The 27,191-nt window shown below is 32.3% G+C and overlaps 1 protein-coding gene across 1 annotated transcript in view; it reads left to right on the forward strand.

Moving 5' to 3' along the window:
• The first annotated feature begins 340 nt into the window (after positions 1 to 340).
• The window catches only part of TFPI (tissue factor pathway inhibitor), a 106,743-nt gene continuing 79,892 nt past the window's right edge, over positions 341 to 27,191 (forward strand). Inside the window, exon 1 of the mRNA XM_051986059.1 lies at positions 341 to 645. The gene's annotated coding sequence lies outside the window, so the exon portion shown is untranslated. The remainder of the gene's footprint in view (positions 646 to 27,191) is intronic.

Genomic DNA, 27,191 nt, shown 5'->3' on the forward strand with positions numbered 1-27,191 from the left:
AGATGTTATACAAAGATAAAATATGAAAATATAAGTAAACTGCTTTGAAAATTTCAAAAGTGATAGATGTGTGAGCTACTATTGTTATTATATGAGAGCAAAAAGAATATTAGAACTATGAAAAAAAAAGTCCTCCATCACCACCTCAAATTATTGTATATACCTAAAAACCCCTTACTAATGTATTAATAAGTTCCTTCTTAAAATGGTACAGAATGAAATCTGAATACAATCTGCCTTCCTGCTCTGTTTCCTTCATACTAGAAAGAACTCTTTTGAGAGTTTGGCAAAACAAATTAGCCTAAAATGCAGGCTGGGCTACAATGAGCTAAACAGGAAGCTCTGTTATTCCCCACTGTTGGTGATCACTTTGAAACTGAGCAACCCCTCTTTGCTCCAATAGACGGAAGCAACCTCTGGCTATATTATCTTCAAGTTCTTACCTCTCCCTTTCACTCAGCTCACAAGATCAAATTGCATTTCTTTCATGATTTTCTAGCACTCTAGCTGCCTGATTTGGTGAAAAAGGAAAAAAAAAAAAAAAAGCAGGTGATAAATCTCCTTTATGCCTGGAAGGTTAAACTAACTTCAACTCCGTTGGGGTGGAGGGAACCTTTCCAAGAAATTTCTACAGGAACTTTGCTGGTGAGTACTTGGTAATATTCTTTCCCTTTTTTATAAGAAATTCAATCGTCGTTTTGTTTTGTTTTTCAAGGCACGGGGTGGGGAGAAAGACTTAGAGACAGGGATAGGGAGAGGAAGACGACATGCATTCACAGGAATGAAAACTGATCCTCCCTTTGCTCAAAATAAGCAGACATTCAAAAGTAAAATCTAGCTTTTGGCATCTGAAAATTTGAGCTTTTACTCTTACAGAAACTGAGAATGTTCCTTTACTCTGAAAAATTTATATTCTTATACAGATGGGGAAATGGTTGCCTGTTAAAATGTTCAAAAATAAGATTTAACCATGAAAAAAGTCCAGGAAGTGTGATCTTTTACTTTTCGATGTTGAATAATTGCTTTAATGAAGAATCGTATTTCCCTTAAATAATGCCAGCCTGTATTTTGAACTGAAAGATTATATTCTTAGTTTATGGAGCCTTCTGTGTGGATGAAAATGCTTTGGGGAATCCTCTTCAACTTGTTGAAATGAATTTAGTGTCATTTCAAAATTAAGCATAATCTCCAAAATGAAAAGTTTTGTAAAAATATGAACTAAAATTTCTAGTGATAAGTTAATTTTCAGAGTCAAGACATCTTCATTATGATAATTAAGCAATGATTAAGGATGGTCCAGTCCTTAATTTTGCAGTCTTAAAGCAGAACAAACGAAAGCAAAGTGTCAAGTAAAATTGATAATCATGAAGTTAGAAAGACCTGAGTTCTATTCCTTCCTTTAACATATACTAGTAACAGTGACATATCACTTAATCAGTGCCTGAGGCAACTCCCTAAAACTGGAAATATAGATCAACATCCTATGAGCATTTATTCAGACTAAGAATCCCTTACAATGAAGAAATCATAGATCTGGATTTTTTCCAAAGAGATCAAATATGATTTAAATTAGTCCTTTAGTTTGATGTAACACAATATGAAAATATTCTAAGTCTCTTGGGCTAAACATAACATAGCATAGATTCAGCTAGTATGATATATTATAGTAATAAAAAAAAAGAAAAGAAAAGAAAAAGCCAAACCACTGAACCAAACAGTTTTTTGATTTTTGAAGAGAGTTCATTCTATTTAAAAATTTAGAGAAGAGAAAAAGTACCAAAAAATGTCAGAGAACCAGTTCAGTGTGAGAAAAAGAAAAAAAGAGAGAAATGATAAGCAACAGAGTCAATATGACTCAGTGCTCTGGAAATTAGTCACAAAATGACTTTGGATAATAACAACATGATAGGAACCTAAGCCCTCCTTCCTGAGAGTCCAAAGGGGCAGCCAAGGAAGGAAGCAGACAAGCAAGATAGTCACATTTGTAGTAAAAGTACACTGTGTTTATGTCACAGGAGAATGAAAAGATCAGGACACCTTTGAAAATCCAATAGAGCAGTGGTTCTCAAACTTTTGTTTTCATGTTGTTAAAAAACTATTGAGGATCTGTTCAAAGAGTTTTTGTTCACATGGGTTATATTTATAGCTATTTACTATATTAGAAATAAAAAAAATAATTTTGAATTTGTAGACCCTCTGAAAGGGTTTCAGAGACCCCAACAATTCTTTGGACTACCCTTTGAGGACCACTGCATAGAGGTTTTAGATCTCCAAAATTCTTTTTTTTACAATATGTATAGGAATTCTTCAAATTCAGCAAATAAATAAAAAAATTCATTGTGCAGTTATATCTTATCCAAGCTTACAATAAAATTCAAAATAATTGAAGAAAAATGAGAAAAAATGAAGCAAAAGATGATCTTTTTGGAATCTATTAGATAAAACTCATTGCATATTAAAAAGAGTTTATTTTGGTTATGTAAATCATGGTAAAAAATATGTAATGTTATGTTTTATGATGGACAAGGATTTACCACTGTTTTGATACTGGTTTGTTATTTTTAAAAAATACATTGCTTTATTATGCTCTATATAATAAAAATCAAAATATTAAAGATAAAGCAGGATATCAAATTTACTAGAAGAAAAATTGAACCCAAGGTCTATCTCAAAAACTTATACTAAGGCCTGACTAATCAGTTCCTAATTAGGTGGCTTATGACATCAGTTGTTGATTAAAAGAATAAATCTATAACTTTTTTATAATTACTTGCTTTAAATTATACTAAGTAATTTAACTGAAAATCTCTTTTAATTAAAATATGTTTTAAAAATATTTATATAGGGTCAGTTAGATGGTGCAGTAGATAGAGCATCAGCCCTGAAGTCAGGAGAACCTGAATTCAAATATGGCTTCAGACACTTAGTACTTCCTAGCTGTGTGACTTTGGAAAAGTCACTTAATCCCAATTGCCTGGGCAAAAAAATAGAGAGAGAGATCGTAATCTACTAGGATCTCAAAGTTTCAACATCTAGGTTTGGAACCATACAAAATACTTGTCCTCTAATCCTAGTTCCAATGCTTTCTAGTCATGTGTATGACAGAAGGATGTCACTTAGTTTTTAAAGTATCCATTTTCCTTGTAATGCAATCCATTGATCTATTCATTCTCATGTTGACATTTTTAAATATTTATTTGGAAACCTCCTCTCTGTATCTGTGCTTTCCTACTTCCCTAGGTGCCAGCTATCCCCAAGTGTTCCCACTTCCCCACTTCTCAAGATAAGTAAACATTTCAAACTCCATAGTCCCAGTTAAAATTTCTAGTCTGCCACTTGTCAATCACATGACCCTAAGATAACATTAGCAAAATGCTTAACACAATTCATGGTATATAGTAGGCATTTTAAAAAAGCTTTTTTTTCTTCCTAGTGGTATAGAGAGTATAGAGAAACAGTTTAGCTGCTGCAGGGAGGAGGAGAGGGATTAGGAAAATTTTTGTGTAAAAAATGAGTGAGACTTGATCTGAACCTTGCAGGGAAGTAGACATGGTGAAAAAGAACTGCATTCTAGGCATGCAGAAAAGTAAATGGCAGGGTACCAAAGGATAAATTATTATGTGTATAGTACAACAATAGGCTTATCTGGTTAGATTATAGAGTGTTTGCAGAAAATCAATTTTCAAAAACACCCCAAAGTTAGTAAAGGAACAGATTTAGATGTTTGAGTCTACAAGAAATAAAAAAGTCAGTATAGTCTATATATCAGACTTGAGGAAAATTATTCTGGTGCTTGTGTTGAAGTAGATAAGAATAGAAAAACTTGAAGTTGGGTGACCAAAGAAGAAAATATTTTAGTAGTCCAAGAGAAAGGATGTGACCTAAGGTGATCGATTCCTGAGTGAAGAGGAGGGAATTAAAACAAGAGTATTGTAGAGATAGAAATGATAAGATTTGGTAAAGGGCTATGTTTGGAGTAAACTAATAACAATAAAGAATGATGTTAAGTGAAAACAGAATAATTGAAAGAATATTAGTATCCTTGATGGTAACTCGCAAGTTTTGATTAAGGCTGGATTTAGGGCAAACATAAGGAAATATATTTTGGTTATTTTATATTCTATATACACTTTGCTACACAGAACTAATAATAATAATAATTATATATATACTTTAATATTTTAGTTTCATTGATCTAGAAATTCCCTTCACTGTTTACTCATAATCTATTCAAGTCATTTTAGGATTCTCAGAAATCTTAAGACTTCATATTTTGCAGTTACTATTGCTATACTTGGCTGTCCATTTGTTATCTTTCATTCTTAATACATGAGTAGTCCATCTCTCAGTCACCAGGGTTATTTACTTATTGCTTAACAGATTAGGAAACCAAGTATCATAGGGTTTGAATTATGTGCTAAAGATCACGCAGCAATTTGTGGAAAAGTTAGAATTAAAATTCAGATCTCCTTCTTAAAATTTCTTTGCCCTCCACCCCCTTTTTAAACAACATTTTAATTTTTTTTTTTTTAGTAAATGTTTTTATTTTCAAAACACATGCATGGATAATTTCTCAACATTAATCCTTGCAAAATCTTGTGTTTCAATTATTCCTCCCCTTTCCTTACTCCCTCCCATAGATGGCAAGTAATCCAATGTATGTTAAACATGATGGAAATATATGCTAAATCCAATATATGCATTCATATTTATACGATTTTTTTTTGCTACAGGAAAAACTGAGAAAGAAAATAAAATGCTAGCAAACAAAAAGAATAAAAATGCTGTTCTGAACCACACAGTACCTACATTCTCTCTCTGGGTGTAGATGGCTCTTTTGATCACAAGATCATTGGAACTGGTCTGAATCATCTCATTGTAGAAGAGAGCCATGCCATCAGAATTGATTATAGTATAATCTTGTTGTTGCCATGTACTATGATAGCTTCGTTCTGCTCATTTCACTTAGCATCAGTTCATGTTAGTCTCTCTCAAATCATTCTGCTGGTCGTTTCTTACAGAAGAATAATATTCCATATCATTCATATACTATAACTTATTCAGCCATTATCCAACTGATGGCTATTCACTCAGTTTCCAGTTTCTTGTTATTACAAAAAGGGCTACTACAAACATTTTTGCATGCGTGGGTCCCTTTCCCTCTCTTTGGGATATAAACTCAGTAGAAACACAGTTGAGTCAAAGATATGCACAGTTTGATAACTCTTTGAGCATAGTTCCAAATTGCTCTCCAGAATGGTTGATCTATTTTCAATTCCACCAACATATCCTCCAACTTTCATCATTATTTTTTTCTTGTCATCTTAGCCAATCTGAGAGATGTGTAGTGGTATCTCAGAATTGTTTTAATTTTAATTTCTTTGATTAATAGTGATTCAGAACATCTTTCCATATGATTAGAAATAGTATTGACTTCTTCATCTGAAAATTTTTTTCATATTATTTGACCATTTATCAATTGGAAAATGCCTTGAATTCTTATAAATGAGTCATTCTCTACATATTTTAGAAATGCCTCAGCATTTATCAGAATGCTTAAATGTAAAAATGTTTTCCCAATTTATTGCTTCCCTTCTAATCTTGTCTGCATTAATTTTGCTTGTACAAAAACTTTTTAACTTAAACTTAATATAATCAAAATTATCTATTTGGTATTCAATAATGAATTCCAGGTCTTCTTTGGTCACAAATTCCTTCCTTCTCCACAGACCTGAGAGGAAACTATCCTATGTCCTTCTAATTTGTTCATGCTATCACTCTTTGTGCCTATATCATGAATCCATTTCAACTTTATCTTGGTATATATGATGTTAGGTATGTTTCTGCCTAGTTTCTGCCATGATAGTTTCCAATTTTCCCAGCAGTTTTTGTCAAATAGTGAGTTCATATCCCAAAAGCTGGGGTCTTTGGGTTTATCAAATACTAGATTGCTTTAGTTATTGACTATTTGTCCTGTGATCCTAATCTATTCCACTGATCGATTACTCTATTTTTTAGCCACTACTAAATGGTTTTGATGATCAATGCTTTATAATATAGTTTTAGATATGGCACAATTGGCCACCTTCATTGGCATTTTTTCCCATTAATTCCTTTGAAATTCTTCATCTTTTTGTTCTTCCAGATGAATTTTGTTATTTTTTCTATATCTGGTAAATATTTTCTTAGAAATTTGATTGGCATGGTACTATATAAGTAAATTAATTTAGATAGTATTTTATTGTGTGTAGTGGTGGTCATATAGTTTCTGACTTTTTCTTGGCAGAAAGACACCCAAATATTTTATATTATCAACAGTTATTTAAAATGGAATTTCTTCTTGCTACTAGATTTTGTTGGTAATATATAAAAATATTGATGATTTGTATGGATTTATTTTGTATCCTGCAACTTTACAAAAGTTGTGAATTGTTTCTACTAGTTTTTTAATGGATTCTCTGTGGTTCTCTAAGAATACCATGATATCATTTGCAAAGAGTGATAATTTGGTTTCCTCATTACCAACTATAATTCCTTTAATCTTTTTTTCTTCTCTTATTGCCAAAGCTAACATTTATAATACAATATTGAATTGAATACAATATTGAATAGTAATAGTGATAGTGGGCAACGTTGTTTCACCCCTGATCTTATTGGGAATGATTCTAGCTTGTCCCCATTATATATGATGTTTAGCTGATGGTTTTAGAGAAATACAACTGATCATTTGAAGAAAAACTCCATTTATTCCTATATTCTCTGGTGTTTTTAATAGGAATGGGTGTTGGATTTTATCAAAAACTTTTTCAGCATCTATTGAGATAACCATAAGATGTTTGTCAATTTGGTTATTGATTTAGTCAATTGTCTAATAGTTTTCCTAATATTGAACTAGCTGTGAATTCTTGGTATTAATCCTACTTGATCATAGTGAGTTATCCTGGGGATAACCTTCTGTAATATTTTATTTAAGATTTTTGCATTAACATTCATTAGGGAAATTGGTCTATAATTTCCTTTCTCTGTTATCATCCTACCTGGTTTAGGTATCAGCATCATATCTGTGTCATAAAAGTAATTTGTAGGACCTCTTCTTTCCCTGTTTTTTCAAAGTTTATATAGTATTGGAATTAATTGTTCTTTAAATGTTTGGTAAAATTCACATGTAGATACATCTGGCCCAGAAGATTTTTTTCTTAGTGAGTTCATTGATAGCTTGTTCTATTTTTTTTTCTAAAATGATATTATTTAAGTAATTTATTTCCTCTTCTGTTAACCTGGACAATCTATATTTTTGTAGGTATTCCTCCATTTCACTTAGATTATTAAATTTATTGACGTATAGTTGGGCAAAATAATTCCTAATTATTGTTCTAATTTCCTCTTCATTGGTGGAAAGTTCTCCCTTTTCATGTTTGAGACTACCAATTTGATTTTCTTCTTTCCATTTTCTAATCAAATTAGCTAAACGCTTATCTATTTTGTTGTTTTTTTATAAAACCAACTCCATTTTATTCATTAATTCAATAGTTTTCTTACTTTCCATTATATTATTCTCTCCTTTTATTTTTATAATTTAAAATCTGACATTTAATTGAGGGTTTTTCATTTGTTCTTTTTCTAGCTTTTTTTATTTGTAAGCCCAATTCATTGCTTTTCTCTTTCTCTATTTAATGTAAGTAAGCATCTAGAGATATAAAATTTCCCCTAATAACTGCTTTGGCTTCATCCCACAAAATTTACTATGTTGTTTTATTATAGTCTTTCCCTTGTATGAAGTTATTGATTGTGTCTATGATTTGCTGTTTCAACTACTTTTTCTTTAGGATTATATTACTTTGTTTCCAATTAATTTTTGGTCTATTTCCCCCCTAGTCTTTTACTGTATACAATTTTTATGGCTTTGTGATCAGAAAAAAAAATGCATCTACTATTTCTGCTTTTCTTCATTTGACTTTGACATTTTTATGTCCTGATGCATGGTTGATTTTTTATAGGTTCCATGAGCCATTGAGAAAAAAAAAATATTCTTTTCTGTCTCCATTCTATTCTCTCCAAAGATCTATCATACTAGCTTTTCTAATATTTTGTTTACCTTCTTAACTTCTTTTTTATTTGGTTTGTGGTTCAATTTATTTAATACTGAGAGAGCAAGTTTGAGATCCCCCACTAGTATAGTTTTGTTGTCTATTTCTTCTTGCAATTCTCTTAACTTCTTCTCTAGGAATTTGGATGATGTACCACTTGATACATATATGTTTAGTATTGATATTGCTTCATTATCTATGGTACGCTTTAGCAAAATATAGTTTCCTTCCTTATCTCTTAATTAGATCTACTTTTGCTTTTGCTTCATCTGAGATCAGGATCACTCTCCCTGCTTTTTTTTTTTATTTTACCTGAAATATAATAGATTCTGCTCCACTCTTTTACCTTTCCTCTGCATGTATCATTCTACTTTAAATGTTTTTCTTTTAAACAATATATTGTAGGATTCTGGCTTTTAATATAGTCTGCTATCCACTCCTGTTTTATGGGAGAGTTCATCCCATTCATGTTCACAGTTAAAATAACTAATTCTGTGTTTCCTGCCATCTTCTTTACCCTAAGTTATGCTTTTCTCTTTCCTTTCCCCATTCCCTCCTCTTCAGTATTTTGCTTCTGATCACCACCTCCCTCAACCAGCTCTCCCCCTTATAGCTCCTCTCCCTTTCTTCTCCCTTTCCCCTACTACTTCTCTTTTCCCTTCTATTAGCCTCTTCCTTTCTTTTCCCCTTTCCCCTCTCACTTCCCTATAAGGTGAAACAAGTTTCTCTGTGAGACCAAATATGTCTGATAGTCTCTCTTTGAGCCAAGTGTTATAAGAGTAACATTCAAACAATGTTCCTCCCCCTCCCTTCTTTCCCTCAATTATAATAGGTCTTCTTTGCCTCTTCATGAGATACAATTTCCCTCATTTTACCTCCATTTTCCTCTTTTCCAGTACAATCACTTTCACATCTCTAATTTCTTTTAAATATTATCACAATAAAATAAAATTATATTTATACTCTAAGTATACACATAACAGAGATATAGTTCTCAAGAGTTCTTTGCTTTTTACCTCTTTATGCTTCTCTTGAGTTTGGTATTTGGAGATCAATTTTTTTTTTTGTTTGGCTTTGGTCTTTTCATCAGAAATAAATGAAATTCACTTGCATCATTGGATGATGAAGATGAACATCTTCTTCCCTAAAAAAAAAAAAATAATAATAATGCTTAGCTAGATAGTTGATTCTTGGCTGCAACCCAAGTTCCTTTGCCTTTTGAAATATCAGATTCCAGGCCTTTCTATCCTTTAAGGTGAAAGCTGCTAGGTCCTGGGTAATCCTGATCCTGGCTCCTTGATATTTGAATTGTTTTCTTCTGGCTACATGCAGTATTTTCTCCTTCATCTGATAATTCTGAAATTTTGTGATGATGTTCCTTGGAGTTTTCATTTTGGGGTCTCTTTCAGGAGGTGATAAGGGAATACTTTCAATGGCTAATTTGGCTTCTAGTTCTAGGACATCAGGGCAGTTTTTCTTGATGATTTACTGAAAGATGATTTCTAGGCTCTTTTTTTCATCAGGCTTTCAGGAAGAGCAGTAATGCTTAGATTGTATGTCCTACAGATATTTTTCAGTTCAGTTGCTTTCAAATGAGGTATGTCACATTTTCTTCTCTCTCTCTCTTTTTTTTTTTTTTTTGATTTTGTTTGACTGATCCTTGAAGTCTTATTGCATCATTCACTTGCATTTGTTCAATTCTGATTTTTAGTGTATCATTTATTTCACTTATCTTTTGTAGCTCCTTTTGTATTCAGCCAATTGATTATTTTTTTATTTACAAAGCTTATGCATGGGTATTTTTTCCAAAATTGACTCTTCCATAACCTTTTGTTGCAAATTTTCCCCTCCTTCCACCCACCCCCTCCCCTAGCTGGCAGGCAGTCCAATACATGTTAAATATGGTGAAATATATGTTAGATCTAATATATGTATACATATTTATACAATTATCTTGTTGTGCAAAAACAAATCAGATCAAGAAGGGAAGAAAAAGAAAAACTGATAAAGAAAACATAATGCTAGCAAATAATAACGGAGAGAGTGAGAATGCTATGTTGTGTTCCACAGTCTATTCTCACGGTTCTCTTTCTTGACTACACAAGTAGAACTTGTGTGAATCATCTCAATATTAAAGAGAGCCACTTCCATCAGAATCAATCATTATATAGTCTTGTTGTTGCATTGTATAATGATCTCTTAGTTCTTTTCATTTAACTTAGCATCAGTTCATGTAAGACTCTCTAAGCTTCTCTGAAATCATTCTGCTAGTCATTTCTTACAGAACAATAGTATCCCATAGCATTCATATTCCATAATTTATTGAGCCATTCTCCAATTGATGGACACCCACTCAGTTTCCAGTTTTTTTGCCACTACAAAGAGGGCTGCCACAAACATTTTTGCACATGTGGGAAACTTTCCCTCCCTTAGGATCTCTTTGGGATCTAATCCCAGTAGAAACATTGCTGGACCAAAAGATATGCACAGTTTGATAACTTTTTGAGCATAGTTTCAAATTGCTCTCCAGAATGTTTGGATCCATTCACAGTTCCACCAGCAATGTATCAGTGTCTTAGTTTTCCCACATCCCCTCCAACACTTGTCATTATCTTTTCCTGTCATCTTAGCCAATCTGAGAGTTGTGTAGTGGTATCTCAAAATTGTCTTAATTTTCATTTCCTGATCAATAATGATTTGGAGCATTTTTTCATGTGGCTACAAATCATTTCAATTTCTTAATCTGAAAATTGTCTGTTCATATCTCCACCATTTATCAATTGGAAAATGGTTTGGACTATTATAAATGTGAGTCAGTTCTCTATATATTTTAGAAATGAGGCCTTTATCAGATGCTTTGGATGTAAAAATGTTTTCCCAATTTATTGCTTCCCTTCTAATCTTGCCTGCATTTGTTTTGTTTGTACAAAAATGTTTTTAACTTAATATAATCAACATTATCTGTTTTATGATCAACAATGACCTCTAGTTCCTCTTTCCTCCACAAATTTCTTCCTCCTCCATAAATCTGAGAGGTAAAGTACCCTATGTTCTTCAAATTTGTTTATAATACCATTCTTTATATCTAGATCATGAACCTATTTCGACCTTATGTTGGTATATGGTGTTAGGTGTGGGTCTATGTCTACTTTCTGCCATACTAGATTCCAATTTTCCCAGAAGTTTTTGTCAGATAGTAAATTCTTATCCCAAAGGGTGGAGTCTGGATTTGTCAAATACTAGATTGTTATATCATTGGTTATTTTGTTATGTGAACCTAACCTATTCCACTGATCAAATTCTCTATTTCTTAGCAGTACCAAATGGTTTTGATGACCAATGCTTTATAATACAGTTTTAGATCTGGTACAGCTATGGCCAATTGAATTTTAAATGAGGTGGTTTCATTCATTACATTTTTTCTATTTCACAAATTCTGTTTTTCAACAAATTAGTTTCTTTTTCATATCTATTTTGTAACGAGTTATCAAATCTGTTTTGTAAGGAGTGATATATTTTTTCCATTTCTTTAAGTCTATTTTATAGGGAGTTTTCTTCAGATAATTTCTGTTTTTCCTTCCCCATACCCTCTTGCAAAGATCTCATTTCCTTTCCCCATTTTTCTTCTAGCTCTCCTTTAAGATCCTTTTTGAAATCTTTCAAGAAAGTTTTGTGAAATGGGGAGCTGCTTATGTCATCCTTTGGGGCTTCATCTGGATTTGATTTTCCTTTAGGAACTTCAGATTTTGAGGTCTGTTCTTCTATCTCTCCATAAAAGCTGTCTTTGTCAGAGTTCTTTTTGCTTTCTTGCTCATTTTGAGATCTGCTCTTATGAGAAAGGGACAACAGTGCTTTAATTTGCTCTGGGACAGTTCTGTTGACTGACTTCTGGTGTTGGGAAATTGTGATCAGGTCCCGCATTCTTCTGGAATCACTGGCTTACAATTTGCCTTTTATATTTGTTTTGGGGTATTTTACTACAAATCTGTTAAACCAAAGGCTTGCAACCAGGACAGAGTAGTATAAGAGCCTCACAGAAGATTGCCCAGTGCCTGGATGACACAATGCTCTGGCTCCCTGCCCCAGCTCCTTGCCCCAGAGTCTGCTCTGCAGACTGTCACTCTACCCGATTGAAACCAATCTCTTCTGAAGTTCTTCCATAGTTTCTTCTTCTGGAAATGTGTTGTACTCCAAATATTTGTGGATTCAGAGGTTTAATCTTAATCTTAACTGGTTTGAGAAAAGGTTGGAGAAAGTCAGATACAGTCATGTCTATTCTCCACCATCTTGGCTCCATTATCTATATCTAAGATATCATCATAGGAAACACAAAGAAGCTTATTAGATTTTCTTGGTTTTGGATTCCAAATGAGAGGTCATAGAAGGCTCAAAGAGAAAGGGGGAAAGTGGAACTGAAATAGATCATGACTAGTTCCTACCTAGGAAGAGGAATGTGCGTGCATGTGTGTGTGCTCTAACAGGTCACTTCCATATAATGTGGCTCCCACACTACTCTGTGAAACATGAAATAGGCAGAATAGCTTGGGAGAGTTTTGTGAGCTCTGAATCAGAACTCCACATAAATTAGGAGGTGGAGATAAAAATGTTGCAAGTTTCTGACTCAAGGAGTTCATAGTAACATCGAATTATAATTTTTTCTTATTTAAAGGGACTATAGAAACTGACATGTCTAATCACATACATAATTAAGTACTTCTTTAATAATATGCCCAACACATGAGTAATGTGGCTTAGTATATAGAGCATGGCTCTGAAAGTAGGAAGACTTGAGTTCAAATCTGACCTCAAATATTTAACAATTATTAGCTACATAATCTTAGGTGAGTCACTTTATCCTGATTGCCTTGAAAAATAATGATGATGTTAATAATAATATACCCAACAAGTAAGCAATATTTTTCCCTTCAAGACATCCTACAAGGAGGAAATTACTTATTTTTAAAGGGCCAATTCTATTTTTAGGTAATTCTGATTAATAGGCAACCTTTACTTGCCCTAAGGTAATTTGCCATCTTACAACTTCACTCATTGTCTTTTATTCATCCCTTTCAGGGAAAGCAGAAAAAATCTAATTATGTGATAGCTCTCAAAATTTTTGAAAAATAGTTATTAGGTCCCTCTAAATCTTCTCTTCTCCAGTCTAAACACATCTTATTTGTCTTCACAAAAACTATCCCAGAATTATTTTATTATTTTTCTTTTCTACTCCTAGATATATCTAGGAGTAGCTAATATTTAGTTCTCTAGACTAAACATTGTGCTCCTCATCATTGATAAGTATGGGTGAACTGTTTTTTCTTTTTATTCTGGGTCTGCCTCCCTTAAGAATGGTTAGGAGAACATTAAATTGAAGCAGGATGAGGGAAGCTGACATGTAAGAAAATATAAAAGATTTTGGGACCTATAAGATATAAGTCATCCACCTGAGACATTATTTGAAAGAGTTTAATTTCTGAGCAAAGGACTCAAAACACAGGAACAAAGAGAAGCAAGCAATTATACAATGATCAGTTAGATAACATGAGATCTAGCCAGAGAATATAATGCTGCTGTGAAATATTAGAGCCCCTGGAAAATACAGTAGAGAGACACTTCATACCATGTGTTTGAGAGACTAAATACTCTACAAAATAACTTCAGTGAGGGGTTACTGACCTACAGATTCTGTACACTGGTTGTCCATAGAAGAATCAAGAAGAATACCAGGTGAATAGGAAGAAAGAAATGTAGGAAAGGTGAGGGAAAGAGTCCCATGAAAATTCCATTATTTCATTTCAACATCACAAAAAAACTGAGAAGTTGATTATTGAGTGTCACATAGCCAATTTATGTAAAAGGTGGAATTAAGGGCAGAGATTACCCTATGCCCTTCTTTGTATCCCTAGCATGAATAGCACAGTGCCAGACATGTCTTCGTGCTTGATGCTAGTTGCATGAATTACTTTTTGGCTCAGAGGATGGCTCTCTAGCTACTATGGCCAATTACCTTTTTCTATCAGGAATGATAAATTAGCTTAATGTGTCTGAAATGGAACAAATTTTTGTTTCTTCAGCATATTTTTCCCAAAACTTCCAAAATTAGTGACTCACTATATGCAGTTACAATCCTATGGTGTTTTGTGAAAGGTCTAAGATTGTTTTCCCTGATAGTATTCTATTCCAGCACCCTTGTAATTCTCCTTTTCCTCTTCTAGCACTATCAAGGATATTGAAAGAAGATTTGGAAAAAAAAAAGTCATTGTTTTAAAAACAACAGTGAATAAAGTTGTGCGTGCACACACACACACACACACACACACACACACACACCCTGATATGGAAAGAAACAGTGAAGTTTATGATACCACAGAATGTTATCACTGATACTGGGACTTGGAAAGTAGTGTATCCATAAGGTATGTTTAGTGAGAGAGATAAGTTTGAGACCCTTCTCTTTTGGAGAAATCCATTATAGGAGAGTCTCTTGCCAATCACACACTCATCCATTAATTAACAAATATTTATTAAGCACTTACAATGTGTTAAACACTAGTAGTACAGGTGATAGAACACTAATTCCTGATTCAGGAAACCTAGGTTCAAATCTAGTTTCAAACACTAGCTATGTAACCTTATGTAAATCATGTAACTCTATTTGTCTCAGTTCCTCATCTATAAAATCAGCTTGAGAAGGAAATGGCAAACCATTCCAATATCTTTGCCAAAAAAAACCCAAATGGGGTCACAAAGAATAACATATATGAAAATGAACAACAACAAATCTTACTACAAGTCCAGTAGTCTATAAACTTTACCTTTCTGTCTCTCTCTCTTCCTTCAAATGATTCTGCCTATCAACCATTTGTTCCTGAGTTGGATTCCACTATGAGTGATTTAATTCCTTTTTGCTGATTCTGTTTATTTTTCTTTCCCCTCAAACACATCTTTACTGTGTTCTTTTAATGTTTTGGCCATACAATTTAGAATAAAACAAAAGATGAAAACTTGGGCTCTAAAACTTCTATTTTTTTTTGGTTTTCTTTTCATTGACTTTAAAAAGGTGTTAAAGAGAAATGTTATCAATAATTATCTAGCTAATCATAAGTAATTTTCAATTAATATCAATTGAATTTTAGGGAAAATTATGTAAGTAGAGTAAATGAGTTAGAAAGAAAGCAGAGGGAACTATAGAGTGAGCTAAGGAAAAAAACAGGGAAAATGGTGATAACTTAGTGGACAGCTTCTGAGAAACTGGGTGGTAGGAGTGGTGAATTTTACCTTAGTGAAATTATGAAAAAGAGAGGTAGAAGGGTATAGAGCATAAACTCTGCTTACATTTCTTATTCTTCATTCTGGCCCCAGGGCCTTCCCTATGTAGAAATAGGAAAACTAATCTAGAAATTATGTGATCACAACTATTACCACTTGAATTCATTATATCATAGCTTTTTAATGCAATAACTAATGCAAAAGGGCAGTTCCCACATGACAAAATTTATTAGGAAAATACTTTATACGATGTCAGACATGACAAAATGGTAATAATTCTATATTTTGAATTAGAATTCCTGTTTGAATTCCAAGTATGTCTTTTACTAGTTGGATGACTTTGAGCAAGTTCATCCATCCTTCTTGGCTTTACTTTTCTCATCTAAAAGATGGAGATCCAACTAGATAGTAATGAGGCAATTCCACCTAAAATTGTATAATCTTTATGTAGATGACTCCCTAGTATATATATATCCAGCCCTAGTTTGAGACACTCAGTATTTTCTTCTTACCTGTAGAATGAAATATACCATTTGAAAATCTGGCGCAAAACCTCCCTTTCTGTATTTGCTGTTTATTACTTTAATGTCCTCAATATTCTAATCAAACTGAGACAATAAATATGACATATCACTTCACAAACCATCCCTGGAACATATTAGGTACTTGTTCATTGAATAAATAAATAAGGAAACATAGGGACACATGTCAAGAATTTACCAAATTGTCTTCTTTCCTTTTTCATAATCTAATACAAATCTGCTCCATCATTTCAAAGAATGAGTCTTCATCACTAATCCTGAGGGACAGAAGGGCAATAATAATAGACACATTTCTCCTAAAAAAAACTTCTTAGAAAAATGTAGTAGAAGTTGGAAAATTCCAATGAAATAAAAATAGGAAAATTTTGGTTCCAATTTTGGCTACATCATTAAGTTTTTATATCTTTGTATACATGGTATTCACTTTCTTTGAGCTTTAGTTTCATTATCTGTAAAATGAATTTGTTGGATGAGATGATCTTAAAAAGGATACTTCCAACTATAAGTTTCTAGAGACTCTTAGTTGATTTTATGAATGTCACAATCAAATAGAGAACTCTCAGTTTTAATACTTGATATGAAAAATCTTAGTCTTCATATAAAGTTCACTTCTCTTGTCATTAAAAAAGTATACTTTTTTATTTTCCTATTTAAAAAAATTGATACATTGCCTAGATTCTACAGGATGATTGTAAAATTGTTCTCAAAAAATTGTGAGGAACAGTACTTTAGTCTCATTCTTAATGAAGCTGATCTCAATGAAAAAGATACAAAAGGAATTTCAATATTACAAAAATAAAAAGACATAAATAATAAATAAAAGAAAAAGTTGCTTTCAGAAGAAGTTATGTCTATGACTTTGATATTAATATTTAATATTAATTAAAATGAGTTTTAACTAAATTAGAATCCAGGCTGGGGAAGTATCCCTAAAAGGAAACCCTGCTTGAAATTGAATTATCTCTAAGCAAATGATTTCTAAATTTTTATGTTTAACCCTAGCCTGACTTTTTCATTTGTTCACCTAGAGAGTCCTTCTTACTCTCTTACTAGCGTAAAAGAACCATTATTCTATTTGGATTTTAAAGTTTTACAATCATTACAACCTATATTTCTATTGATAATGCACATTACTTCTTCACATATTATTTATCCCAATTAAGCTGTATACTTGCAGTTCCCTAAACATAATATTCTATCCTCCATCTCCAGAAAAAAGGCCAGAGTCATCCATCTGCACCACTTCCTCCCCATGATGATTTTTCCCAACTGATCCTTCTAAAGGCCCCTGCCTGGATAAATACCTAGACACCAGGATCCATTTTGTATACTAGTTTTTCTTGTCTAGCATGTATTCTAGTAGAAGTTTCAGAGTTGGTGTGGATTCTGAGTTTAGTCCATTCCCTAGGGATCTAGGGCTAGTTGGGTGGCACAGTGGATAGAGTCAGAAAACTCAGAAGTCAGGAAAACTTGCACACTTACCAGCTATGTGATCCTAGGCAAGTCACTTAACCCTGTTTGCCTCAGTTTCCTCACCTGTAAAATGAGCTGGAGAAAAGAATGACAAATGACTTCAATATATTTGAGAAGAAAACCCCAAATGAGATGTCAAAGAGTTAGACATTACTGAAAAGACTGAACAAAAACAAGTAGGGACTTGATTGTCAGATATCTATTAACCCTGATATCCACACATATACACCAAGCACCTCATCTAATACCAGATCTTTGGAAGCAGCCCCTTAAACTAAGACCAGAAGTTTGACTTTAAGTTCTACATCAAATACATATTCTCTCTGCTTGTGCTCTTAGAAACCTGGTTCTCTCCAAATATATATATATATATATATATATATCCTATCCTTAAACACTATCTCCAGGGTTTATTGCTCCTCTTATTTCTTCCACCTTAATCCCTTTCCCATCCCCAAACCTATAAAGGAGGAATTGATAGACTACTTTCTCTATATTGCTGTGGTTAACCTCATAATTCTGCATCTTGTAGAATATTCACTCCATCCATTCAAGATACTATAGTTAAAATAAACTGATTACCTGGAAATATTCTCTCTTTCTTCAAGGATCTTAGTGATTATGGAACTACCATAGTAGAAAATGTATATAAAATTTCCTTCTGGCTTGTAAAGCCATATCTTGTAAGATATGTAAGATTTCAACCAGAAGAAAAATAGTAGGTAACATATATCTTCTGAAGAGAATGGTTTCAAGCAAAGGCAGAGGTAACAAAGGAAGAGTTCATTTAGGTGATGGTTTCATCCATTTTTTATTGTACAGTAGAGGACATGAAGAAAACAGTGTGGCAATTCCAATGGATGAATCATGAAACATTTTACTCTTCCCCCCCTTCCCCCAAGACAGGATGCATAGTGAGGTTTATATTTTTGGATATGTCCAATAAAGAATTTTTTCTTGCTTGACTATGTTTATTTGTAATCAGAGTTTACAGTTTTTGTTTGTTTTTTAGTGAGAAGGGGGAGTTGGAAGAGAAAATAGATTTTTGTTAGTTGAAAAAAGTAAAGAATTTTCAAAAAGATTATTAGTATGTAATAAAAGTAGAAAAGTAGAAAAGAAAAGTGCATAAAGAGAATTGATTTCTAAGCCAAAGATTTTGGACTTTTTTGATATGCAATGAGAAACCAATTAAGGTTTAAGAGCAGTAACTGAAATAAGATGATTTTGTAAACATATAAACTATATGTCAGGTTGTTTGAATGCCTGAGCAGCCACAAGGACCTGAGGCATCAAAGGGAGGAAGAAATGTGTTAATTAGGTACAGGGAAACTTGTTGGAAAATGACAGGAATTAAGAACAGAAAAATAAATGTGGGAAGTAGGGAAGGACATTAAAGCAGAATTAATCAGGATGATGTAATTATAAAATGGGAATTGAAAGGAACAATAGAAATGGGGGGGAGGAAGTGTTTGTGGTTGCTCATAGGCCAGAGCATAGTGCACATTTTCTTGAAGAATGCTACCTTAGAAGAACTGAAAATTTACAGTTCCCCAGAAGTATCTCTGAAAACAGCTCCACAAACCCCCTGAAGTTTGGGATTGCTCAATCTTTACCCTGGAAGCTTTTAACGAGTTAAAAGCCAAGAAATTGCTGGGGAAATGAACAAACAACAAGAAAAGAAAAAAAAAAAAACTTCTGACCATAGAAAATTACTGTGGTGACAAAGAAGAAAAAATACACACAAGAAGAAGATAATAAAATAAGGTTATAGCTCCTATATTCAAAGCCTCCAAGAAAAATGTGATTTGGTCTCAAACTGTGAAAAAGCTCAAAAAGGAAAATCAGGTAAGAGAGGTAATGAGAAAACTGGGAGGAGAAATGAAAGTGATGTAGGAAAATCATGAAAAATGAGTCAACATATTGCTAAAGGAAACAAAAAGAACCTGCTTAACAAAATTATATTTTAAATACAGACTAGGCCAAATGGCAACAGAGATACAAAAAGTCAATGAGAAGACGAATGCTTTAAAAAACAGAATTGGCTAAATGGAGAGGGAAAGGCACAAAAATTCACTGAAGAACAAAATCTTTTAAAAAGTAGAATTGGACAAATGTAAAAGGACTTACAAATGTTCACTGAAAAAAATAATTCCTTAAAAATTAGACCTGAGCAAATACAAGCTAATGACAATGGGAAATCAAGAAACAATAAAAAAAATGATAAAAAGTCAAAGGTAGGTGAGGAAAAATTAACACATTGTTGCTGAAATTATGAACTAATTCAACCCTTCTACAGAGAAATTTGGAACTTTTCCCAAAGAACTATAGAACTACACATAGCCTTTGATCTAGTAATTCCATTATTAGGTTCATATAACAAGAGATTAAAGAAAAAAAGGAAAATGTTCTATTTGTACAAATTTTTTACAGATCTTTTCTGTGGACAAAGAATTGGAAATTGAAGGGATGCTTTCAATTGGGGAATAGCTGAAAAAAATATTGTGTAGAATTACAATAGAATACTATTGTTGTATAAAAACAATGAACAATATGCTCTGAGAAAACCTGGAAAGATTTCCACAAACTGAAGTGAAGTGAATATACCAGGTTCAAAGTAACAGCAATATTGTAAGTTGATCAATTGGAAATGATTTAAATATTCTCAGGAATACAATGAGCCAAGACAATTCTGATGAAACTCTGATGAAAAATGCTATACATCCCCAAAGAAAGAACTGATACTATTTGGATATAAATTGAAGAGTTTTTTCTTTCTTTTTTTATTTTTATTGAGATTTTTTTTTTGATCTGCTCTTTCCTTCACAACATGACTCATATGGAAATGTTCTATGTGACTACATGTGTATAACATATATGGAATTGTTTGACCTCTCAGAGAAGGTGGGTGGGGAGGAAGAAAATTAGTCAATGTGTAACTCAAAGTCTTAAAAATTATCATGATTTTTTTTTCATGTAAGCCAGGGACAATAAAATACTAAATAAATGTAAAAAGAAAAAAAAAGCCTTGGGAAAAGAATGGATGGTATTTTCCTTGAATCATCAGTCTTGGGCAAATAGGTGGCACAGAAGATAGAGTGCTGGGCCTAAAGATAGGAAGATTGAAACATTTATTAGCTGTTAAACCCTAGGCAAATCACTTAAGGCTTTTGCTTCTGTTTTCTCAGCTGTAAAATGAGTTGGATAAGGAAATGACAAGTCACCTCAGAATCTTTGTTCTGAAAACCTCAAATAGAGTCACAAAGAGTCAGGCATGGCTTAAACAATTGAACAATAACAACATTTCAATATTTGTATTTTCATTTTTTTGGTCAATTTTGATACATGTGAGGTAGAACTCCAGAGTTGTTTCATTTATATTTTTAAATTATTAGTGGCTATTTTAAGAATAGCTTTAGGTATCTTCTGTTGATTAGTGTCTAGTCATATCCATTGAGGTTTTTTTTTTAATAAATTGGAATCGATTACATATATTTCTTGGAAATTTCACCATTATCAGACGTTTAGGACAAATGTAAAAAATCTGTTTTCTTTGAGAAGACTTAATTGTTATAAGATATTTATTTTTTCTAATGAAGGGTAGGAGAGAGAAAAATATATTTTGTTTGTTGGAAAAAAGTAAAATTTAATTTGGAAAAATAGTAAAAGCTATAATTGTAAATTTAATGGTAATCCATATTTTGTCATTCTTTAAGGTTTATGCAAAACTTTTCCCTCTTAAATCAACCATATACTGTTAGAAAAGTATGTATTAATATTTTCATTTTACAAATCAGTAAACTGAGGCCTGGGAGGTTAAATGATTTTTTTTCCCTATAACCACAAAATCTGTAAGTACTGAAGCTATAATTCAAACTCAGTTGCCACAGATGCAAATTCTCTGCTCTCTTTTATATTACAGTGCCTTTTTGTATGCTCTTACCAATTAATTAAGCAAGCATTTATTTGGCATCTTTCTTGTGCCAGATAATGGAAACACAAATATAGAAATGAGGCAATTGTTGCCCTCCAGAAACTCACATCATATATATATGTGTGTTCATTGAATAATAAGTAGTTAAAACATTCAGAAAGAAAACTACTCTTGTAGTATTAGTTTTATATAATTTATTTCTTGGGGAAACTTCTTTGTTAATCAGCTAAGAGCATGAATTATTTCTATTGTGTTGTTATTTTAAGCAATATATTATTAGCCAACAAGGAAAGTACTTTATGGTCAGAAACAGAATATGTGGTGTTATATTCTCTGTAACAGAGCCATGTACAAGCTAAAGCTAAGTCTCAGCCTTCTATCTAAATATGATGACGATAATATTGTCACTATCTGTATCCTGAGGGTATGTGAGAAAATTCCATGTAAAATGTAAAGTGCTATGTTAATGTGCATTTTTTGAGATTATTATTATTGAGTCTTCAGTTTGGCATCCATTGAGTTCTGTCAATGTTGAAGTTCTTAGGGAATTAATTTCATATTGCTTAATTTCCAAAAAAGTATGATTTCTGGGAAACAGAAAGTGGTCAGCCTTAAGGTAGCCAGCTCACCAGAATATTGGCAAAACTCCTAGCAAACTAAAGTCAAAAGAGTGCCAATAGGCTTTGCTTCAGTGACCTGAAATCATCAATGTTGACTTATTCATCAATTGATTCAGAATGTGTTGTCCTGTTTCATCCTCATGTTTCCATGAGGATGCATAGTCATTGGGACCAGATGAGCCTTTGAATAATTTAACATAAGATGTTGCTTACTTTATGGCAGAATTGGAAGTTAGATAGGGAAATGCTGATTTCTGTATTGCCATCCCTAACACCTTTTGGATTTCTTCATGAGTAATGCAAGGGGATTAAGTTACATGACTGCTACAGTCCCTTCCACACTCTCAGCATACTGTTTTAGGGAAAAAAGCAGTGAAGATACAATTCATTCTCTAAAACTTGGGTGACAGAAAGTTCACACATGACACTGTTAATTTCTAAAAAGACATGTCTATTATTCATCAAGGGTAGAATCATGATAAGCCAGACTTTACAAAATTAAGAGCATATTTACACTCTCTGCAGTTCTAATCTAAGGCACTTGTTGATGGCCAGATGCCTTATTATTTGAAAAGAGACAAGATGATGAAAAGGGGTTGTGAGGTATGGAATAGGAAAACAGAGGAGTTGAGAATGGGTGATTCTATTTTCTCTTTAAAGTAGAAGTCAATGTCTTTTAGTGAGTATGGAAAGAAAGGTATGGTGAAGAAAATTTATATGCAAGCAATCTAAAACTAATGATAGAACTATAACAGGACATAACCTCAGAGTTCATCTTGGCCAATCTCCCAGTCTTCAGGTAGTAATAATTTACTTAGTACCATAGACTTAAGAGTTGAAGGAATCTCAGAAGCCAGTGATTCAAACCATATTATTTATTAGATGAGGAAACTGAGATTTATGGCAGAGGTGGGGTATAAATGACTTGCCCAAGAACACAGGCAAGATTTAAATTCGGGTCCCCAAAGATTATAGATATATTAGTATCAGAAACAGGATATAAACTCAGATCTTTCTGTTCTGAATCCAATGATCTTTCCCCAATACTTTGCTGACTCATAGCAAATTATCTGAAATAATGTATGTAAGATATTTTTATAAACCTTAAAGTGATACATATTAGTTATTATTTTTATTTGTTGATATTATTTTCATTATTTTCCATATAATTAGTTGGAACCTATTTAAATATTCTATAAAAAGAGACCAGTTTACACAAAGGTAAAACTTGACCTCATGACTCATTCATTTACCTTGTTATACAGGCTATTAATTGGTTGATTAATTTATTAAGTAAGATACTTGTATGTGGTTTATAGAATTCCTAGAAAATGTTAGGATTTTAAAATTTTAATTAAAACAAGTTTCATCTTAGCAATAATTTTCAAACATCACATTTTTCCCCTAATATCTGGTCCCATGATTTTCTATGCTTGTGTAATAAGAAGGCAATAATAGGAAATATGTTCATATGAATAATTAGGTTAATAGATTATAATCTTTAAGGAGTTTATTGTTTTTAATTTTTATTGACACTGCTTTAATATTCCATTCCAAGCAATAAAACTAAGTGATGAATGCAAAGATTCCCCATTTTTCTGAGCATCTTTTACATCTTAACAGAAAAAGTTTGTAGTTCTACCCAGGCAAAATTATGCCTACTTCACCAGCATCCAATTCCAATCAGACTTTCTTTCTCAGATTTTATAGGTTGCCTCAAAAGTATTCAGCTTTCCACAATTCCCAAACTATTCTCTTCCTTACATTATAAAAGCTCTTGGTACTTCAGCTTTTGATAATTAACTGGGAAAATAATGGTAAATCAGCCTGACTTTCAAATCCCACAAATTATGCATACCTGCACATGCACCTAAAAGGTATGAGCTTTCATGTTTTTCCTTTTTTATTCTTTTTTTTTTTTTGTACAGCAGAATGGTTACATAGATACATATACTGCTATTGGATTCATATATATATATATATATATATATATATATATATATATATATACATATATATATATATATATATATATATATATATATTTACCATGTTTAACTTATATCACATTACTTGCCATCTAGGGATGCAGGTGAGTAGAGGGGGGGGGATTGAAACACAAGGTTTTGCAATGGTAAATGGTAAAAAATTATTTTTGCATATGTTTTTGAAAATAAAAAGTTTTAGTAAAAAATAATAAATAATAATCTAGTCAGGAATTATCAGCTGGCTTTTTTGGGGGGAAAGGGGGATAGTTACTTTATTAAAAAAAGAAAGAGGAAAAATATTAAAAAGTTTAAAAAAAGATTCATAATAAATAAATAATAAATAGAGAAATTAAGGCTATAATTAGAAATAATTTTGCCCAATGATATGCTAATAAAACTGACAACTTAAGTGATTTCAGTGAATATTTACAAAAATGTAAAATAACTACATGTCAAAAATAATAAAGTTAAATGATCCAATATCAGAAGAACTTAAAGAATTTCAGGACGAGATGAATTCACAAAGGAATGCTATTTAACATTGGAAAAAAAAACAACTAATTATATTGCTACAAAAATTATTTGCAAAAATAGCAAAAGAAGAGATCCTATCAAATTCCATCTACGACACAGATATGATTTTGATACATCATTCAAAAAGAGTCAAAGCAGAAAAGAAAACTAAATAACAAGATCCCTAATGAACATAGAAAAATGCAAAATAAAGTATTAATAAAAACAAAAAAGATAAAGCTTTTTCTTAAAACTATTAAATATTTATTATTGACTTAAAATGTCTACAATAACCCTGTTCATTTCATTATTGTCATTATATAGGCTCCTAAAGAGAAAGGACTGTCTAAATTACTATATATAGTACCAAATAATCAGTGAAGGAGGAGATGCAGAAGACAGAAGAGTAAAAGAAAAGGAGGAGAACGAAGAGAAAATAAGAGAAAAAAGGAGAGAGATAACATGAAGGAGTAGGAGAGAAGAGGATTACTTTTTAATATGATATCAAGATGAGTTCATACATTTTGTTCTGACAGAATCACATTTAGCAATGTCTGATTTTTTTAAAATACTTAAAGGAAAAGAAGTCCTTACAGCCAAGGAATGTAATGAATCACTTTGTTCTTTTTATTTTAAAGTGGCCAAAAATAACAAAATGAAGTGTGATGATAAAAAAAAAAAAATAAACTCACTGGAGTTTATTTAATAGGTGAGTAAAATGGTCAGACGTGCTTTAGAAAAATAGCTGTCAATTGTTAAGAAGTTGGTTTGGATAGTGGATACACATGAGAGAGGGAGATCAGTTAGTAACTATTACAATAATTTATTCAAGAAGGAATGAAGTCAGGAGCAGCTAGATGGCACAGTGGATAGAGTACCAGCCCTGAAATCAGACCTGAATTCAAATCTGGCCTCAGACAGTTAACACTTCCTAACTGTGTGACCCTGGGCAAGTCACTTTAAAAAAAAGAAAAAAGTAGAAGGGATGAAATATTGAACTATAGTGATTGCATGAATAGAGAGAAAGAGGAGGTTGTGAGAGATGTTATGGTATAGAAAGAATAAGATATGGCAAGTGATTGGATATGAAAACCAAGATGACAGGAAGATTATATATTTGCATCACTTGAAGGATGGTAGTTGGGAAATTCAAATGAAGAGTTGATTTGGGGGAATAGATGATTTCTGGTTTTGTCATGTTTAATTTGCTAAATTTATAAAACATGAAATTTTAAATGTCTAATAAGCACTTGGTAAGGGATTGATGCTCAGAATAAAGACCAAGGCTGACTATATTCATATACAAATTAGCTTTACAGAAATAATGTCTAAGCTCAAGATGTCAAGAAGTCAGTGGGATCTAGGCATCAAGTATAAATTACTTTTTCTAGGAGGTTTGATGTAAAGGAAAGAAGTGGCAAAATGTGGAATTAGCTTGCTAGAATGAAGGGGACAAGTGAAAAAATTGTAAGAATAGAAGAGATCAGAATATCTTTGTAGGCAGCAGAGAAAAAAATTAAAGAGAAACTGGAGAATAAAGCAATACACAAAGGGCAGAAGAGGAAAAAAAACTAAGCAGAAAGAAGCCTCCCCTTAAGGCTGACTTTTCTATGTATTCCACTTATCTAATCTTTAAAGACTATAGAAAAGAAGGAGCAAAGGGTGAATGATATAGAGTTTAAAATTATTACTTTTAGAAAGGACGTAAATCATGATGGGTGATTTTTGTAGTACATGCCAAAAATGGAAAGAATGGATGTAAGATAAGTGTGTTGAAGTGACAAAATTTAAAATAGTCACAAGGGGGCAAAATACTAAAAAACTGATAAAGATTAAAATGATTGTCATGCAATAATAAAGGCCCAGCTTCAGTAAGAGAAAATAAATTTGTAATAAATCTAGTCAGTTTAGTTGTGATAGTTCCTCCAGTATTACTCAGTAGTTGCAGAATAAGTATGGAAAAGATGGATAGTTAGGTTGATTTTTCTCTTCTTATTCCACTCTAGAGCTGGAGTTTCTCAAAATATCTTAGCCTATAGGACAAGCAAGCAAACGATAATAATGTTATAGGATACTATATAACTTGAGTTGTTCACATTCAATTACATTATTGAAGGGGAAAAAGTTAGGTAAGAGGATGGTGATAGTGATGAGCTGGAGATCATAATGAAGATAACAAATTGGGTTTAGAAAAGTGAATCAAAAGGAGAATTGGAAAAGCAGGAGTTCTGTGGTAAATTAGGAGGAGGGAAATATTTTGGGTAGAAAAAGAATAAATTTCATTTTGTCCATCTAGAAAATGTCATTCATCAGGTGGATAGAGATGCAAAGACTGATGAAATCAGAACTAGTAGAGTCTTTAGAGAATAATAAATTGTATATTGAAGTCTTTTGAGGGCGTATTTTGAATAGAAAAACTGGGAGACAGGGACTGAACTACCTTACTAAGGAATGATTTAGAAGTTGGTTGATGATTATGAAAAAGATCTGGATTGAGTGCTAAAGATGCCTATGGAATTATAGTGGAAAAGGTGTAATCTAAAAGCCAATTAATAGCTATTTGTAGTAAATTAGAAAATCACAAGGAAATTATATTTATATATTTTATTTAAAGTAATATATTCAATATGTTGCACTAGTAAGTCTTTAAAGAATGATTTGTTTACATTGTGGTATGATCAGCTATGAATGATATTGCTATTTTCAATAGTACAATAATCCAAGGCTACTCTGAAAAATTTATGATGAAAACTGTCATCTATACCCAA

The sequence above is a fragment of the Antechinus flavipes genome, chromosome 3 (genome assembly GCF_016432865.1).
Source record: "Antechinus flavipes isolate AdamAnt ecotype Samford, QLD, Australia chromosome 3, AdamAnt_v2, whole genome shotgun sequence".
Lineage (NCBI taxonomy): Eukaryota > Metazoa > Chordata > Mammalia > Dasyuromorphia > Dasyuridae > Antechinus > Antechinus flavipes.